Source organism: Marmota marmota, unplaced genomic scaffold, assembly GCF_001458135.2.
Source record: "Marmota marmota marmota unplaced genomic scaffold, marMar, whole genome shotgun sequence".
Taxonomy (NCBI): domain Eukaryota; kingdom Metazoa; phylum Chordata; class Mammalia; order Rodentia; family Sciuridae; genus Marmota; species Marmota marmota.
Window position 1 is genome coordinate 9509233 of NW_026000171.1, and position 20756 is coordinate 9529988.

Below are 20756 nucleotides of genomic sequence, written 5' to 3' on the forward strand. Positions count from 1 at the left end.
ATGTCTTTGGTACCGTTCATTTGAAGTTGATGTTTTTCCAATCTATCTGCCTTGCCTTGTGGTTTCCATGAACTACAAAGTCCAAGAAGACAAGCAGTCCTGTCAGGGCAACTCTGTCATCCCTGTAAGTACAGTAATGGTAAGCCATCACTTCTATCTGTGTTAAGAAAATAGCATTTACATTCTGTTTCAAAGCATACCTGCCTGATTTTATACTCAAATTTTATCCTCAGTGTACCCCTTTAAACTGGCTAACAGCCAGCATCTATTTGACAAATGACAAAACTGTGAACAGAACCACTACTCCCTGGAGTAATGGTTTTCATACCTGGACTGGGACATCAAGGAATACAGAGGAACTCACACTTTTATTCCCTTTGATGGCCCACCTACCCTCACCCAAGGCCTAGCAGAGGGCCTTATCCAGACTAAAGATGCTGACTGACGACTCCTGATTCTTGGGTGTCAGATGTCCTGGATCACAAGAATGGGCTCTTGGATGTCAGATGTCCTAGATCACAAAAATGGGCTCTCAAAATATGTCAGTATGGACTGACATGGTGAAGGGTCCCAAACACATCCACAAAGGCTTAAGGCAAAAAGCACTTAACTAATTTAGCTCAATGCCATAAGTCATTCACTTTATGCTGAGAAAAGAGCCTCCCCTTTATTCCTTTCTCACCATGTGCACAATATCCAGATTCATTTGCTACTCAACCACGCTACTCATAAGGAATTAAAGGATATGCATTGAACACTTCCCTATTTCTGGTCTCAGTCTTTTAAAGTACTAGAAAGAAAATCCAAGCGAGGTATGGTGACACATGCCTGTAATCCCAGCAACTCAGGAGGTTGAGGCAGAAAGATCACAAGTTCAAAGCCACCTTCAGCAACTTAGCAAGGCCTTAAGCAACTTAGCAACACCCTGTCTCAAAATAAAAAATAAGTTCTCCATTTGTGTACAATGAATCAAAATGCATTCTGCTATCATGTATATTTAGAACAAATAAAAAACAATAAAAAGGGCTAGGGATGGGGATGGGGTTGTGGTTCAACCTTGCACGTGGAAGTCACTGGATTCCATCCTTAGCACCACATAAAAATAAAAAAATAAAGGTATTGTGTCCAACTGCAACTAAAACAAAAAAGGGGGGGGTGATGAGGGATATAGCTCAGTGTTTAAGTGCCTCTGGGTTCAATCCCTAGTACCCTGCCCCGCAAAATCTATTTTAGCCCCAAATGAGAAATTGAAATTGTTTTTAATTTTTTTTTTAGTTGTTGATAGACCTTTATTTTATTTATTTATATGTAGTGTTGAGAATCGAACCCAGTGCCTCACACATGCCAGGCAAGTGTGCTACCGCTGAGCCCCAGCCCCAGCCCCCAAGTCAGTAATTGTAGGATGCCTTTCTCTGTAATTTAAGATTGCATCAAAACAGGTATCCCCCAAAATAAACTTTACCTGTAACCCCAAACAGGTGGGAAGCATACTGTCCCTGTCACCTCCTGTCCAATGCACCTGGAGGCTAAGGAAACAAAGGCAACTGGTACAGTGACATGCTCAGAGAGACGTCTACAACAACTCATATGCTGAGAGATGTCTGGAAGCATCTAAAGCATCAGTTATCTCTAAGGTTTTCTCCAGAATCAAGTCCATGTGGGAAACAAGGCCAACTTTACCAAGTGGGTTGGGAGGTACCTAACCTGAAACTTCAGCTCTATCTGGGGATCTTCCCTCTCTTTATTTCCTCTATCTAATCAGTGTTCTCTTCCAAAATGTCTCTGGCACCAGGTCCCTTCCTCTCTATTTCTACTGCCAACATCTAGTTCCTTGTCATGTCACATCTGAATTATTATCATTTGCTCTGGGGTAGGCAAACTCTACCCAATGGAAAATCTAACCTCTAAACAGAAAATGGTTTTTACATTTTAAGTTGGGGGGAGGGGGTTCAAAAGACTATCTCATGTCATGGGAAAAGTATATGGAATTAAAATTTCTGGCTAACGAGGTGGTGGCAAGATAGTAGACTAGAAGGAAGGAGTATTTCTTGTAGCTCAGCAACTAAGGATTCAAGCAGTGGGACTACTGCTTCTCTGCAAGGTGGGTAAAAGAGGGATTTACTAAAACTCAATACTGGATGGCCAGAGTGCCTTAGAGACTTAAATTTGGAGGGTACTTTAAATAAGGATAAGGGACAAAAATTGAGCTGGGCTACTGGTGGGAGCAGTGGAACTGGCACACAAGGACAGAAAAAGTTGAGAAGTACTACTGACAGTTCTAGTGTGGAAAGTCCTGAGATCAGAGGGGCAGCCTGCCCTAGGCAGATCCAGAGGCTACTAGGCACAAATTTCTGAGGCCATAAACAAAAGCCATCCTCATTAATTTCCACATTATCTGTGGCCATTTTCATACTACAACCACGGAGCTGAAAAGCTACATCAGACTACATTCAAAGGCTACATTCAGCTCATTCAGCACATTTACTTTCCTGATCCTTTACAAAAAAGTTTGCCAACCCCTTCCATAGGGAGCTTGCTAACATTCATCTCTCCTGCCTGGTTAACTGACCTAAGAAATTACTTTCGTGCTACTGTTCTGAGTTCTAACTCCAATGAACTCCCCACTGCCTGAAAACTGCCCAGGCATACATGAGACCTAGGAAATAAACTTCACTTTCAACAACAACAACAAAAAAGCCCAGAAGGAATGCCTCTGTTCATGCTATTCTCTGTCCTTTAGAAAAAGTTTTTCACTTTCGACTGCTAAGCTTGTCATTAACCTATCTTTCAAGACTTTGGGAACATTTCCTGGCTCTCTCTCCTTTGCTCCCATAGCACCCTATACTTACCCTTATCATAGCTCTTACCACACTGAACTGAAATCATCTATTTGTGTGTCTGTCTCCCCAGCTACAGTAAGATTCCACACAGCAAAAAGGAACGCATCTTACTCATCTCCCAGCACCAAGAGAGAACCTGGCACAGCAGTTCATAAATACAGCCAGGCTGCCTCCTCACTGCCCCCGAATACAATGGGCTTACTCTCAACCCTAAGCTTTTGTTTTACCAGCACCCCCTCTTCTTACCTAGACAGTTCTACCAATGACCTGGGTGGGACATGGTTCAAATTAATCTTCTATGTAAGCCCAAGGCAGTCAGTGTGGACCAAGGATCAAACCCCAGGCTCTCCCATTCATGTGCTAAGTGGACAAGATGCTGGTTATCTCTGGGTCCACACCTATAAGTACAGATGGCACAGGACTGACAATGCATGTAAAGCACCTAAACCAGTGCTTGGCATATAACAAGTTTTCAAAAGGGAATAGTTACCATCCTTACACACTTCCCCAACTGTATAAGTCATTTTGTGTTTCATCACTTTTCTTCCTCTTACCTGTTGTATTAGTATTGTATCTTCTGAAGCAGGAACAAAATCATACACTCCTACAAACCTACCCCAGCCCTAATACACAGTACACTGCAGCACATGGAGAGCCTAACAAATAAAAAAATAATAATAATGAATAAATTATCCCAAGAAATCTAAAGGACTGCTAATAAGAAAAACAATGCAGAGCACCAGAGGATGAGGCAGATAGTAAGGAGACAGAGAAAAAGAGTGGGAAGGTAATTAGAAAGGTGAAGGCAGAGGAGTCAATCTTGGATGGGGCTGTCCAAGACACAGGCCAGTGAGTGAGGAAAGTTCTCCCTCTTGGAGCTGGTTCTGTTCACTCTTAACTATGGCTTTGTTTTACTTATTTATTATTATGTGGTGCTAAGGCTCAAACTCACACGTGATAGACAAGTGCACTGAGCTACAGCCCCAGCCCCTCACTCTTAACTATGCAAATGCTGCAAAGAAGACTGCTTTGGCTCACTGTACAGCCCAAATCCACATGTGCTCCCCAAGACTGTTCCCTGGAAGAGACGAAAACCAAAGCCCCAGTATTCCATTCCAAGATTCAGAAGCACGGTCAATAATGGTACTACCAACACTTATGATGCTCATGTGCCTAGTTGAATTGTACATGTTTATAACCATAGAAGGTAAACAGGACTGTTAGGTCATCCATTGTATCAATGAAGAAACTGAAGCCCAGAGAGGTTAAGGGAATGCAACTGAGGTCACACAATCCAATAAATGATATACTACAATATAGTCTGGTTGCAGAGTTCATACTTTTAACCACTACAGAACCTGATGTTCTTAATCTGAGTTAGCGCCACCATTTACCAGCTGAGGTCTCAGGCAAATCATCTAAACTCACTTGAGCCTCATGTTTCTCAACCTGATAAGTGGGTATCAAATTGTTACCTGCTTAAGCTTCTTGTCAGGATTGAGAGACCCATATAATAAAGTGCATTTCTTTTTTTTTTTTTTTTTTTTCGGTACCAGGGATTGAATCCAGAAGTGCTTTAATATAGAGTCACATCCCCAGCCCTTTCGGTTCTTATTTTGAGACAGAGTCTCACTAAATTGCTTAGGGCCTTGCTAAATTGCTGGGCTAGGCTTGAACTCATGATTCTCCTGCCTCAGCCTCCCAATTTGCTGGCATTACAGGCATGAGCCAATGTGCCTGGCAAAAACTGCATTTCTAAAGTAGACTCCAAATAGATTAGTTCACTTTCCTTTCCCATAGCCTAATGTAAGGTGAGGTTTTTAGCCAAATTCCTTGACCTCCTTTACTGTCAGGAACCCATTTATATGACACTCTGGATTTTCCTGCCTATACCTATGCACAAGCATTTGACCTCATTAAAGCCTGCAAAGAGTCCAGAGACAAGCATGAAAGGCAAGCAACTGCACATGGAGCTGTGTGCGGAAGTACAGTTGCAGGTGGTGCAGACAACTACTGGCATGCAAATAAATACTACATGAGCAAAGGCTGGGCCACTCAGGTCCTACCAACACACACCCTGACAGCCCATGACACAACATAGTTCTTTCTGGCATACCTACAAGTCCAAACGATAGGCCTAGGAAGCTGCAAGGGCAGAGTCCAGTAGCATCTGTGTCTCTTGTATGTGTTATAGGTGGACAAAGAGGGGGAGGCACATTAAAAACAACAAGCAGCCATTTCCACCAGTGATAGAAGATCAGACGCCTAAAAAATAAAAACAAAATAAAACATATATACAAAAATAAAACATTTTATTCCTAGAGAGAAATTATGCTGCAAAATCCCTTTACTGTGGGCTGGGGTTGTAGTTCAGTGGTTGAGCACTTGCCTCGCATGTGTGAGGCACTGGGTTCGATCCTCAGCACCACATAATAAATAAATAAATAAATAAATAAAACAAAAATATTGTGTCCATCTACAATTAAAAAAAAATATTTAAAAAAATTTTTTTAAATTCCTTTACTGTGAAAAATTCCATTTACAAACAAGTAGTAGAGCTACCTTTCCATACATTGGCTTTAAGTTAAAGAACCCTCTCTGGGATCATCGGTTATGGATGGAAAGAATTTTTATTAGCATGTGGAAGTGTCCTCAATGTGATTACAAACTGTATCAACTGAATTAATACAGCAGGGAGCAGGGGTCAGAAGATATTTAACTCATTTCCAGGTGATATGCCTAATTTCTATTTGAATGAACCTGATCAAAGTGATCCAAAGGTCTTAGAAAATAAAAGAGGAGAACAAAAGCAAAACTGGGTCTCACTAAGCATAGCCAGCAGTAAGAGGTCCTAGTCCTTTTTCTACATTACATCAGCTTCCAAATATAATCCATTTGAAAGAATAGGACAAGAGATGGAGAAATGCCACCAATGTCACCACAAGGATACAACCAGTCTCAGAGGTTAGAATAGGCCCAGTAATGTAGTTCTAGAGTTAGAAAGATGATATTGAGGTAATATGGTCAATCTAATCCCCAAAGCTAAAATGAAGTGCCTCCACACCCAGCATTGTTCCACCACTGTCAGAACACCTGGGAAAGTCACAGGTTGGCCGCACACTCTTCTAGGAAGGGCTGCCCTGTACTGAAGCAACTGTACCTCATATTGGCAAGCAATGGCTCAGCAAGGATAAGAGTACCAAGCCCAAAAGATCTGCAGTGCTGATGGGCTCAAGGGAGACTGTGGTAAGGCTAGATAGCCCCAGCCAATTCTGCAATCAACATGCAGGTCTGGGTTTCAGGGAAGAGCTTCAAAACAATCTTCTGTTTGCAAAATACAAACACATCAGAAACAACAGGGGTGGGAGGGGTGGGGGTGTAAATTATGGAAATTCTCAATTATATGCATAAGAGATAAACAAAACTGAATCAAGAAGAATACTGTGCTAATTAGCATAAACTTTCTCACTATTCAATATTCAGGGTTCCCTACCCAGTTAAGTCACTTGTCACAACAAACTATGGTGTACTGCATTTGTGTCTGTGCCGCTAGAAATATGATAACCTCTTGCAGGCAAAAAACATTTTATTATATGCCACTTGCCTTATATATAAGGAGCTCGGGCTGGGGTTGTGGCTCAGTGGTAGAGTGCTTGCCTTGCATGCATGAGGCACTGGGTTTGATCCCCAGCATCACATTAAAAAAAAAAAAAAAAACTAAATAAACAAAATAAAGGTATTATGTCCATCTACAACTAAAAATAAAAAGAGAAAACCTTATATATAAGGGGCTCAATAAACCTGCATTGAAAGAAAGTCCCAGTACATAACTTCCTAAAGGTCTTAAGTTCTAAATGCCCTTTGCTCCCTGGCTCCATGATGGGCTTCCTGGTGCCCCACCCTCCCGACTGGGGCTAGACACACACTGTTCAGTAAATCCTGAGGGCAGCTGATTCAATTTTCTCCTGCCTCATACTGTCTTTTTCCTCCCCATCCTTTTTTCTTTCACCCCTCAACATTTCATCTAATAGTGAAGTGATTAAATTTGGATGATTTAATCACCTTACTATAAGAGGATTTGGAGTTATCTGGTCTATTAAATTTACTGAATATATGGCCCTTAATCTCTCTGGAAGTCTCCCTATTGTAAAATAGGGGTGATAGCACCTAACTGAACACTAGAAATAATGTGGACATATAAAGTACTTGGCCCAGTGTCTGGACCATCATAATACTCAGTAAATAATAACTTTTATGGCTATTCTTATATAAGTGTCCCTTAGACCCCTGTCTAAAGGTATTTAAAATACCAAAGGAAGAAGGTTGATTTTTTTCCCACCAGACTTCTGCAAGGCTGGTTTGGGGAACAGCCTATCTGTTTTGGAAACAAACTGACACAAATTCATGTCACTAGTTAAAATACTTCCTTTTTCCTTTTTCAAAGGGAAATAAATGACTGACCAGCCATGGCCAAACTGGGTAAAAGGTTCTATTTCAAAAGTTCATTTGCCAATTAATTATAAATAGTGGTAGGTTCCCTGGACTGACTCATTTAAAAAAAAAAAATCCATAAAGTAATTGAGCTAAAGCAAATAGGATTTGTTTGAGTTCAAAATCTTGGGAATCAGAAACCTACACCAGGCAAAAAAGTAGAGGAAGAGGAAGATTCCTTCAACATTTCTGGAAGCAAGGCTAGGCTCAACACTTTATGAATCTCATAGCACAGTCAGTCCCAGATACCCTTATATTGTCCTAAGAGCCCCTTCTGGGAAGTGCACCTGGGCCTATGTCCTCCTCCAAATACTTCAGAATTACTCCTGACTGTCCCAGGAAATATGCCAGGAACATTTAAAGGAATCTGAAGTTAACCAACATCTATGTCTTTGGTAGCTTTTCAGAATGAAGAGGCGGAAGATGTAAAGAGGGCTCTGAAAAGAGCAAAGAATGACACCAGGATAGAAAGAGCCCTGAGAGAGTCTGTCCAACCCTGTGAGAGCACAACTTCAGAGTCAAATACCTGAGTCAGAATTTTGAGTCCACCACCTTCTATAACTCTCTGTGCCTCAACTTTCTTATATATGAAACTGGAACAGCACCTACCCTCTGAGGACTAAGTGCCTCAGGACACATAAGCACTCAGAACAGGACCGTATGCAGACAACTATTTCCAGTCTGTCCACTGCTGCTGTTGATCACAACTGCCATTAGCTTAGGGAAGCTGCTCTGACAACCTTTCTCCCTTTCCCATTCACAAACCCAACAATCCTCAATGATCAGAAGCTTTAGAGGAAGAGTCAGGAGAAGAGCAGGGAAACATGGAGGAATATTAACCTTGGTGAGTTGGCTTTTTGTAGGCCAGGGACAGCCAATGGTAAGGAACTCTGGGCTACAGGTGTTGGGAGTACTCTTGTTCTTCCTAAGCCTCTCCCCAGAGTTGGAAAGACATGGAGAGAGGTTGGAACCAATCAAAGTTTCACTTTGTCTTTGTATATTTATTTTAAAGCAGTAAGGAAAAGCCAGTAGAAGCTACCAGGTAACCACTCAGCTGTACTCTCTCTCTCTTCCCAGAGTTAACCAGGTCCAATCCTTCACTGAATATACAATTAAATAGACACCTGCAGAGCCACCCAATGCAGAAAGACTCCTCTGCTAGACATCAGTCACACACCACACAAATTCACTCCTGTCTCAGCCACAGAGCTAGGCACTACAGAGCAGTGCAGGGTTTTACAGACACTAAAAAGGCTTGGTTGTTCTTGCCAAGGATCTTACTACTCAGCAGAGGCTCCTATCCTTCCTCTTCCACCAAGGAACAATCCCATAGTCCTACTTCTCTATTCTTTAATCCTTTTTTAAAAAGTTGTGGCAATGTCTCCTCTGTGCAACTCCATCTTGCCAATGACAAAAAAAAATCAATGAATTGAATGGTTTTGGGAGATTGTTTCCTTGTTCTCCCTTCCAGCTTTTGGATAATGGTTCCTGTGTATCTAAAGATAACCAAAGACTACCCCCCAAGCAAACAGCCATGTACAACTGAATTCCACAAGGGAAGGGATATTGTTCTGCCCACTGGTATATCCAAGCACCCAAGAGGTGTCTGACACATACCTTCACCCCATCCAACTCCACAGGATCAGAGTGGAATTCTGAAAAGTGGAACAAAAGACGACAGAGGGGTGACTGGAAGAAAGGGGAAGTCCACAAAGAGTTTAGGGAAATTTCCAAAAAAACATTCCCTTCATTCCCACAATGTGCTGCATTATTTGTAGAAGTTAAAAGACCAAAAGGCATCAGATTTTCAACTCTGTCATCTATACTTACTGCACAGACTTTAGGAGAAGTGCTACACCTCCAGTTTTACAATTTCAAACAGCAGCTTACGTTAAAAAAAGCGTGGACACTATAGATGGCCTCTGGGTTGAAACATCACTAATGTCCTCTGTCTACTTCAGTTCTCTCTGGCCCTAATTTTACCATCTGCTTCTATTAAATACTTCACATTCTCCAAATAGAGATGATTTTTCAGCTCTATTTTTTTTTTTTTTTTTTAAGTAATGACCATTCACCTGGATAGAGGACTATTTCTGGCAAAGGAAAAACAAAAACAAAAACAAAAGTGTAAAAACTGTACTGCAAAGAAAAATAATGATCCAGTCCACCCACAGACATCAGACCCAGGAAGGGTAAGCATCAACAGGAGTTAGGAACTCTGAGAACTGCTCATTAGTTACCACTAAAGCATGAAGTTGAGCAGACACACTTCGGAATCAGAAAGTCTAGGTATGAGCCCGAGCCTTGCTCTTGGTCAAGGGTCTCACTTTCACTCCCTTGTTCTGGGATCTCACCAAACACATCTCTGTCATCTGTAAATTAGGTGATGTACACAAAGCCTAGCACAGGTTCCTGAAGATACACACTCAATAAATGTTGATTATTCTTAGCTATCTAATGATCATAAAAGCATAACAGTATGGTCTCTTATTTAAGTCTTTCAATGCCCCCCCCCAAAAAAGGTGTGGATGTGTGAATATGTGTATTTTCCTCCAAAGGTATCAATGAACCAAATACACACTGGTGTCCTGGTATTTAAATTTAAATGCCATTCTCTCCATCTACATTTCACTTAAAATTGAAAAAAGTAATAAACCTTTTAAAAAGAAACTAAAAAACAGGGCTGAAGTTGTAGCTCCGTGGTATAACACTTGCCTAGAAGTGTGAGGCACTGGGTTCCATCCTCGGCACCACAAATAAATAAATAAATAATATAAGAAGGAAAATCCAAGTCAAGTTCTAGTTCAAGGTCCAATTCACTTGCAACTTAGAATGTAACATGTCACCTTCATTTCTTCATCTATAAAAAGGGAATAATATACTGTTCTAAGCTCTGATGACCTCAGTGACAAATAAAACTCAATGAGATAAGAGGTGATGAAAAAGATTTCACTTAAGAGAAAAAAGCAGTAAATCCAGAGCGTGATTAATATTCAAATGCCATGCCCAATATTATAAATCAATGATGGTTCTTACATTTCAATAACATTAGGTCTGATAACCTTTTAATCTGTTCACATGAGCCTGCTATAAGCAGGAGGAGCTAAACAGCTGCTCCTTGCAGAGCTCAGCTCAGAAATAGAGTCCATGAAAGCAGAAGAAGAGTCTACCCCTGCCTACCGGTCCAGCTTCTAGTATCCTGTGCCACTTCTCAGATGCCAGCTCCAAAAGAAATTGGAAACTGGTTTTGATTCCATGTGGACATATTAAGCCAACGTTAACCAAAACACTCACCTGTGACACTACTAAAATGACCCAAAAAGAGTCAATTCTGGCATTTATTCTTTTGCACTGAGTAGTATTAAGACCTCTTCTAGGGCATGCACCATCCTTTCTTTAAAAACGCAACATATGGGGCTGGGGATGTGGCTCAAGCGGTAGCGCGCTCGCCTGGCATGCGTGAGGCCTGGGTTCGATCCTCAGCACCACATACAAACAAAGATGTTATGTCTGCTGAGAACTAAAAAAATAAATATTAAAAAAATTTAATAAATAAATAAAAATAAAAATGCAACATATAAACCAGGAGGAAGACCTCAATTTTTCCTTGTTTGATTTTTACTTCTAGGTCCAGAGGTGTGTTTCATTTAAAAGCCTACTATTAAAATACCATGAGAACTGGAGATTAGCATAGGAAGGGGGAGGTGGTATTCTTTCTAATTTACTAAGGAAGCAGACAATCAGAGCTGCATCCAGACAGAGCACCTTGGCACACACCTGTAAGCAGCTCAGGAGGCTGAGGCAGTAGGATGGTGAGTTCAAAGCCAAGCTCAGCAACATTGAGCTGCTAATCAACTCAATGAAACCCTCTCTCTAAATTAAACACAAAATAGGGCTGGAAATGTGGCTCAATGGTTGAGTGCCCCTGAGTTCAATGCCTGATACCAAAACAACAATAACAACAACAAAAAACTGCATCCAATTTTATCATCCCCACAGCAGGTCTCCCAAAACAAAGGAGGAAAGGAAAAATTCACTTATCATTACTGAATATCTACTATATGCCAGGTGAGCAGTATGCTAAGTATTTTTCCCTACCTTATTTCCAAAGGTGGTTTTCTCCCTCACATCTAAAAACACAAATATATCTTCTCAGATCGGGGAAAAATTTCTACCTGGTGGTAAAGTTTTAAGACATTTCAAAATATTAGGACTGTAAAACACAAAAAGGAGCTTTGGCTGAGGAACCAGGTCCAAGTTCTAAAAGATTCTTTCTTTCTAAGAGAAACACTCAAACATCTTTCTTATAATACTAAAATTAACTCATGCTATTTAATACACTATCCAAAAAATTTTAAAAACTTTTATAACCTGGAGAACAAGAAAACTCACTGTTAGATTAAAATAACCTGGCCAATTTTCTGACCTGAGTACATGCGACAATCAACTGTGGAATTTATAATATTCTCTTAAAGGCCCTTTAGAGATGTGCTCACAGGAAAAGGTGACCACAACAATGAACCCACATCTGTGTGGCCAGGTAATGAGAAGATGACACCTTCTTGCTGGCAATAGCAATTTGTAATAAGATGTCTTTCTTACCATAAAATCTAACTCACTCTCACTCCTGGGGTACAAGCCTAAATGATTGTCTATGTAGCAAACTGTCAAATGGAACCAAATTCACACTGGTGTCCTGGTATTTAAATTTAAATGGGGCTGGGGATGTGGCTCAAGCGGTAGCACGCTCGCCTGGCATGCGTGCGGCCCGGGTTCGATCCTCAGCACCACATACAAACAAAGATGTTGTGTCCGCCGAGAACTAAAAAAAATTAAAAAATAAATAAATAAATATAAATTTAAATGCCATTCTCTCCATCTACATCTCACTTAAAATTGAAAAAAGTAAAAACACTTTTAAAAGAAACTAAAAAACAGGACTGAAGTTGTAGCTCCTCAGCCTCACATAAAAATAAACACATAAATAAAGGTATTATGTCCATTTACAACTAAAAAAAAATTTTTAAAAAGAAACTAAAAAATATCATCCACAATTCACCTTCATTTCTCGCATTAACCCATTTCATGTAAACCATAATTAATGTCTGCCTTAAACACCAACATTAAAAGAACATAAATGTGGCACACGCCTGTAATTCCAGTGGCTCAGGAGGCTGAGACAGGAGGATCACGGGTTCAAAGCCAGCCTCAGCAACATCGAGGTGCCAAGCAACTCAATGAGACCCTGTCTCTAAATAAAATACAAAATAGGGCTGGGGATGTGGCTCAGTGGTTGAATGTCCCTGAGTTCAATCCCTAGTACCCGCCCAAAGGTGAAAAAAAAAAAAAAAAAAACAGAACATAAATGTGATTTGTATTCTTGGAAATTATTTCTCTGCATTCAGACTCCGGAGAAAAATTAGCCAAGATATTAGCCCATGACCCCTAATAGGATGAAGTACCGAGGTCATACCTGGGGGGCCTAAAGGACCCCTTCTTCCTAACAAACTATTATGAAAGGGCTGGATGATGCCATCCACGCTGAGCTGAGATGCCAGAAACCTGCAAGTGGGTACAAGCCTAAATGATTGTCTATGTAGCAAACAGAAAGTCACATCTGGCTTTCTGTTAACACCAGGCAAGCCCCAGATCTGTGTAGGGCTCCTCAAGGTGATTTTTAAACTAGGAATTTCCAGTGTGCCATGGAGACCCCCAATAGTGTTAACCACTTTCTAAGGCAGTTAAGGAAGGGAGGGCAGCCCTTAGATAACAGGCCTAAGTGGCTGCCATCACCCCATTCAGTCCACCATGAATAGAAAATTTGTGTTCACTCATGGACACCTGCCATAACGACCTCAGCAACCCACACACAGTGAATGCCAGACTCCAGACAAGGTATACCCAGAGAGGATTTTACCCGTGGAGGCTGGGAATCTCCTCAGAAGCCGCAGGGAGGTTCGCAGCCCCTTCCCAAACCTCTGGACCCTGCTTAAGATGAATGATCTTTATCCCCGCAGCCCCTTGCCAAAAGTCTCCCCCAGCACATCAAATCCAAAGCACTCTCCCCAATACTCCCACAACAAGCGGGAAGCCTCCCATGCCTTCCCCCACTGCCCGCCTGACCTGGAACCGTGCGACCTACACAATCGAACTTGACCTAACATCCGACTCCCGGAGGTCAAAGACAGAGGCCAGGAAGGGCAGGACACGCGAGGAGGGGGTTTCCTCGCAGGCGTTGCCACCCCACGAGTAAAAGGGCTGGAAAGGGACGCCAGAAGGAGGCGCCAAGAGCCACCCCGGGGCTGCAGCCCTACGGGCGGCCCAGGAGGGAGGTCTTTGGCCACACGTCCGATCGCAGTAGTCATTCGCGCCAGAGTCGCCCGCCACGGCGAGCCCGGGGCCCCGGAAACCCCGAGCTCGGAGCGCAGATGGGATGCGGCTCCCTGGGACCGTTGAAACCGGTCGAGGACTCCAAGCCCCCGTCCTCACCTCCGCCTCATGTTGCTGTGTCCCCCGGCGCCGGCGTCCTTGTGGCCGGCTGGGCCGCCCAGCCCTCTCCGGGACCCGCAGCTCCGCAACCCTGAGCGCCGGCCCGCAGCTTGCAGCGCGGGCAGCAGCGGCAGCGGCAGCAGCAAGAGCAGCGGCGCCGCCGCCGGTGACTGGGTCTGGGCGGGCACATGGGAGGGCGGGGGCTGCGGCCCTCCAGAACCAACCACAGGACCCCAGCCCTGGGGGCGAGAGTGCTCAGTGAGTCTCTGCAGCTGGCATGGAATTCGGTCTTCAAGACTCTGTGGCTATCTCCAAACTAAGGCTTTACCAGGATCTCATGGATTATGTACAAAAGGTAAAGGAGTGGAGCTGTTACCACTCCTTCCTCCTGTTTACCCCCTTCACGGTCCATATGGTACATTCCTCAAAGGCCTTTAGGGAGGGAGAGAAGGAAGAGGTGATTGGCTGGGAATCTTGGAAGGGGGCGAGAAGCCACACAAAATGACCAATGGAAAAACAAGAGGGGCATATCAAAGCCTGCCAGATGGAGAGAAGAGAGGATGCATTTTAAAGGGGACTTGTTTGTTGCTCAGTAGCTGCTATGAAACCAAACTAGATTTTTTTTTTTTCCTTTACCTATCCAGAGGTGAAACAAAGAAAGTAATAGAACTTCAATTTGAAGGAAGAAAGAGATGAAATGAATATAAGAGAGAACTGAATCAAATATATTTATATGACTTTGAGTAGTTGAGTAAGTTCAATTCTTGGCCTCAGTTTCCTCATCTAGTCCAATGAGGATGTTGTACCACGGTTGATCTCTGATGTTTTGTGATCCTATCATCCTTGGCACAGGATTTGTAATGTCTACAATTTCAGGCATGCTTCATCATGTTTAAAGAACTTTGGTTGAAAGTAGGTAGACTTTCTGACAACAAATCCTTTATAGAGACACAAGATCAACCCCATTTTTTGTAAAGACAAATTTAGTATTCTTTCTGGGACCCTCATCTCTTAAAGAAAATCATTCTTATTATGGATACACAGACACTTCCCAATATCTTATTTTCTGCTCTTCAAGAGTCAACTCTTCTTCTTCCTTCTCTCTTCCTCATAATCAGAGGAAGCTTCAATTAATAATTGTTTTTGTCTGTTGAGCTGTCCAAAATTCCTGCCTTCAGCAACAAATTCCACCAATCAGTACTCATCAGGGTTGCTAAAGTGTGTCCCTATCTGAAGTCCATAACACACCACTCAACTATGCATGGCCAATAGTGCTTTCCGTCACATTGCATGTCAAATTCAAGACTGCAAAAATTATTTGGTGGCCTACTCTATTTTAGAGCTTTACACAGAGCAGCTAGGCCTACATTTTGCCTGCCACACTTTGGACCAACTCTACTATATATATTTCATAATTGTTCAACCTCATATCATTTGGTCACTTGACCTCCACCCAACCTGATAACAGATGTTTAAGACACAACCTTTCTAACAGCACTACTCCACGCCAGAGCACTCGTCGTCCATCTATTGTGCAAAGAGTCCCAGAAAGTCCAATCCCGCCAGGTAATCTTCCCAGATTAGTTACCAGAAGCTACTGGAATATAAGAGCTCCCATATCTACTCTGTGCCCTCCTAAATAATTTTCCAAGCTCTCTGCCCCAATATGCATTCCTTATTGACACACTTCCTTTTCTCACCAGTATATAGCCACAGCAACAGCAGCTTATGTTTATTAACTGTTTCCTATGTGCTGTGTATTGTTGGGAAGTGCTTTGTGTTCATTATTTCATTTCACCCTCATATCAACTTTAAGAAGTTCCATTATTATTCCCATTTGTACTATTATTCCTCCAAAGAGGAAACAAAAGCTTACAGAAGCTGATTTGCCTAAATGCACACAGAGGTCTGATTCTAGTGCCAACCCTCTTAACCCTGAAAGAAAATGCTGTCTTCTGATTTTTTGTGGGGGGTAGGGGGTGGGGAGGTGCTGGGAATTCAACCCAGGGTTTCATGGGTGCAATGCAAACACTCTACCACCAAGCCTCATCGCCAGCCTGCTAATTAAAATCTGCAGCAGGCATGGTGGGGCATGCCCAGCTGCTCTAGAGGCGGAGGCAGTAGGATCATGAGTTCAAGACCAGCCTCAGCAAAACCAAGATGCTAAGAAACTCAGTGAATAAAATACAAAATAGGGCTGTGGATGTGGCTCAGTGAAGTGCCCCTGAGTTAAATCCTCAGTAACCACTGCCCCCGCAAAAAAAAAAAAAAAAAAAAAAAAATCAGCTGCATTCCATTGCAAAAAAAGAGTTAAAAAAAAAATCAGCTGGGGTCTGGGGATGTGGCTCAAGCGGTAACGCGCTCGCCTGGCATGCGTGGGGCGCTGGGTTGGATCCTCAGCACCACATAAAAAAAATAAAATAAAGATGTTGTGTCCACTGAAAACTGAAAAATAAATATTAAAAAATTCTCTCTCTCTCTCCCCCCTCGCTCTTTTAAAAAAAAATCAACTGCATTCCATAGAAAAGATGATGTCAATACCTATGTTTTACCTTTATTTCTATACCTGTAATATCATTTGAGCCTCAAAACAATCATGTATGGAGAGTTAGTACAAGTTTGTTTATAGCTCAGAGAGGCTGATCAATTTAGCCAAGGTAAGAAGGCTGGTAAATAATGGAGCTTGGTTTTCCACGTTGCAATCCCCATTCCCTGAGTGAACATAACCTTTTATTATTTTTTTTTGTAGTTGTTGATGGATAGCATGCCTTTATTTTATTTGTTCATTTTTATGTGGTGCTAAGGATCAATCACAAGTGCCTCACACATGCTAGGCAAGTGCTCTGCTACTGTGCTACAGCCCCAACCTCTGAACAAAACCTTTTTATGTATGTAACAACCAGACAACAATTGTAAGCAACAAGGAAATAAATACAAAATAGCAAGACCTATGTCATGGGGTTTCAGGAAATTTGGTACAAGAAGTGCTTACAATGGGCAGAAAACAAGAAAAGACTTCTATTAAGGGTGAGAAGCAAGGATAGTTGTTTCTACTAGTTTGTTGTCCATATTCTGCTCATGGGCTTATGTCTTTGACACATTGGCAAATTCAATAATAAAAGGCAACAAAAACTGCTCCCACGCCTAGAATGCTTGGCAATTAAATGGGCCCCATGTTCATGAGGAAGGGATTTCTCTGTGCAGTGCCTCTGCCAACCAGCTCCCAGAAGTTCTATTTTGTTATTCAGTAAAATATCCTGCTCCACTGGCAGTTGTAACACAGCCCTGAAAATATTGACTGGGCTAATGATGTCATTCTTTCTAAACTGTTGAAATTCTCACAGGGGTGGACAAGCTAGCAAAATTGTGTGGGAGTAACAAAGTTAATATTGATTAAGAATCCTGAGCTCGCTAATTCTGAAGCCAACTCCTGAATTGCTCTTTGCCAGTCCCAATCCTACTCAATCCAGTTAATTTCCACTCTGAGAACATGCCTGTCTTTTCTTATCCCCAGAGAGCTCTAAAATGTCTCTGCTCATCTGGGCATTTTATTTATTTGGGGGAGGGGGCGGCACCTTCTAGAACAAAAACTGTCAGGTTGTGTGTGGTTATCCTGTGGATCACATATGAAGCACGTACTTCCTAAGTGGGATAAGGGTGATAAACATCAGACCCACTCTGGTAAGGGATGAGTCAGCCTGAGTGCTTTAAAGAGTGTGGGACAGGATTCCATCCAGTTTGTGTGTGTGTGGTTTTGTTGTTTTGGTTTTTTTTGAGACAGGATCCTGCTATGTTACCCAGGCTGGTCTAGAACTCCTGGGCTTAAGCTATCCCCCTGCTGCGGCTTCTTAAATAGCTGGGACTACAGGCGAGTGCCCCTGCACCCAGCTTGATTGTCATTATTTTGACATATATATTTCCTGTATTTTTTTCCATGAACATGTGTATATAGTGTTTTTTTCTATATAGACCCTTTTAAAATTTTTTGATTGTTCTGCTTTGCAACCTACAGTTAATGAACTAAGAATTTTTTCCATGCCACTATGTATTATTTGAAAACATTATTTTAAATGGATGTGTCATATGGCTATACTTTACGTTATTTAACCAAGATTTGATTTTTGGTCATTAAGATTATTTCCAGTTTTTCATTATTATATGTAACTTCAAGGGTTATCTATGTATGTGTCTATATATTTCTATAAGTATTTCCTAATATTTCTAAAAATAGAATACTTGATCAAAGAATATACACATTTTAAAAATACCTCATGTACATTGCCAAATTATCTTTCAGGAAGTTAATACCAATTTATATTCCTACCATCAATGTAGATTGGAGATATTTGTCTGAACCCTCACCAATCCTAAGCATTTCTCTTCTTTTGTTATCTTTGCCAATTGGCTAGATGAAAAAAATTATCTAATTATTTTAATTATCTGAAGTGTAGTGAAGGCTTTATTACTCTCCACATTCCTGATATAGTTTAGATGGAATTTACCACAACCCCCCTCTGGACTTAAAGTGAATGCAGGTAGCTATAGGAGCTACTGATAGCCATTGTGAATTATGAGGTTCAGTCCTTCCTTTCCAAGCATTCCAAATATAGACCCATTACTGCCATGTATTCAGTTTATTATGACCCCCATGGGTGTTGAGCTTCAAAGTAGCTCCAGGGAAATCCCAAGCTGTTTGTGGCCTAAAGGCTCCCAAAATGCCTTGGACAGGATATGCGAGTAGAGAAGGAGTAGCACAGTGGTTTGGAACAAATTTGATTCCAGAGATTCAATCATTGTCACAGAGACTTCCTGAAGACATAGGACAGGATAGGTTTGATGTCTTTGCACATCTTCTATATAGAAGGATTGGCTCGGAGCCAACCCAATCTGCTGTAGAGAAGCAGAGGGGATCCATGGACTGGGTGTTGCAGATTAATCCTGGGTTCTGGAGTTTATTTCTAAGCTAACATCTCACCAAAAAAATAAAAAGAAAAAAAGTAGAAATTTTTTACTTTCTAACTAGTTTCTGACTGATTTGCAAGTTTTCATCCTGTAAGCAGAAAGGAAATTAAAATGCAGCTTGACAAAACTGCAAATGTTCTTCTGCATCAATTTTTCATAATGCAATGACAAAAAAATTTGAGAGGGGTTTACCCTAATTCACTGGCATATGTATGCTGTGTAATAGCCAGGAACTCTATGTTGTAAAAGCAGGAAAAAACAAATTAGGACTTTGTGGAAGAAATCTCTAGTCAGTAATGTCACTGCAAAATAAAATCTAGAACCATCACATCATAATCATCATCAAAAGATAAATTCCTAGAGTATCATTATAACTTGCAGGAAGACTCTTCCCTGAGCCAACTCTGACTGGAGTTCTTGAAAGTCTCTAAGAAATTTAGCAAATTTTGCCAACAGGATTTTGTTTTTTTCTAGATGTCTATCTTCATATGCCGTTCCAGCTTAGAAAAATTTATATGCACATGATTTTATATATGTAATTTTACTCTACAGGGCTTAGGGTCTCTGAACACAGGCCTTAGAATCTCTGAGCCCTATATCAGACAGGACTAAATAGTACATATCTGCGGAACTCAAAACAAGTATACCTTGTGATTGGTTCTTTTACGTTTGTGTGCATGTGCCTGTGTGTGTGTGTGTGTGTCTGTGTCTGTGTCTGTGTGTGTGGTCAGCACTGGGAATTGAACCCAGCTGTGCTCTACCACTGAGCTACATCCCCAGCTTTTTTTCATTTTGAGGCTGGGTCTAGCTAAATTGCTGAGGCTGGCCTAACAACTTGTCATCCTCCTGCCTCAGCCCCCTGGGTATCTGGGATCACAGATGTTTGCTGCTGTGCCCAGCTGATTCCTTTTGGGAAGAATCTTACCAAATGTTTCCAGTCCTACTTGCTCAAACAGATTGCTCTTAAAATTAACATTAGCTTCAAAATAACATGTGGCAAAGGTCAAGTTCAACCCAAATCAATCTGACTATTTTACATAGCTATGTTTTCAACTGCAAAAGAGCAAAAAAGCTAAAAATAAAAACAAAAACAAAAAACAATCAGAGGGAAAGAAACTGAGGGAAGGAGGAGGGAAAGGGTAGAGACAGCATACGATATAGTGTATTTAGGAAGTGGAATAGTGATAGATGATAGATAAAGCCTCAGGATGAAACTAAGGAACTTGAATCCCCTGGCATAGAAATCAACACTTTCAAATTGAAGAAAAGACACATCCAAGTGGATCAGGCTTTTATAGGGAAGGAACAGATGTAAAACCTTCCTTTATCTAAATGTAGTAAAGGCATATACAGGATTCCAAATTCTCTTTCTCCCAAATGGGATCATGTGAAGTATTGTTTGATTTAAGCCTCTGACTCTTTTTCATTCATTCATTCACTCCTAAGTTTCTTGATAGACAAGGCAACTGTCTGGGCACTGACAGCTGTGTCAAGGACAATGAGACAAGTGGGTCTGACCCCAAGGTTCACCATATGCAGAGAAAATAAGAAAGTAAGAAGAATTCTTGCAAGTTGGAACATGCTACTCCTGAGATTGAGAAGGCTTCTAAGTAATCAGGGGAAAATTATGAAGGAAGGGCTGAATGATCCCTTCAAAGAGAAGTAGTATTTCATCATGGGAAGATGGAAAAGAAGGGTCTCCCAACTGAAACTCATCTTGTCCTAGTTCCACTTGCAAAGAATAAGCACAGTTCCTACTGCTTTTTAGCTAGAACCTTTCAAAACACCTGACTGCCCTTGGGGGAGGAGGGGTGGCAGGTTAGAAGGAAAAAGAAGTTGAAAGGATAAATGCTAATTTGTGTGACTATCAGATAGGTGAAGATTTGAATCTCTTGAAATAATCTTAGTGGTAAAGTGTTTGCACAGGGACCTGGGTTTTATCCCCAGCAGGGCAGAAAAAATAAAAACAAAACC

General features: G+C 41.5%; 1 protein-coding gene across 26 annotated transcripts in view; it reads right to left on the reverse strand.

The window, feature by feature from the left end:
* Nucleotides 1-20756, reverse strand: part of Mical3 (microtubule associated monooxygenase, calponin and LIM domain containing 3) — a 264490-nt gene that overhangs the window by 191027 nt on the left and 52707 nt on the right. For 16 of the 26 annotated variants that reach the window (XM_048787745.1, XM_048787747.1, XM_048787743.1 and 13 more), the window contains exon 1: nucleotides 13821-13989. The exons of 1 other annotated variant lie outside the window; for it this stretch is intronic. The gene's annotated coding sequence lies outside the window, so the exon portion shown is untranslated. Of the gene's footprint in view, nucleotides 1-13820; nucleotides 13991-20756 lie in introns of those variants that run through there. 9 more of the 26 variants (XM_048787752.1, XM_048787750.1, XM_048787751.1 and 6 more) reach the window with 3 other exon arrangements.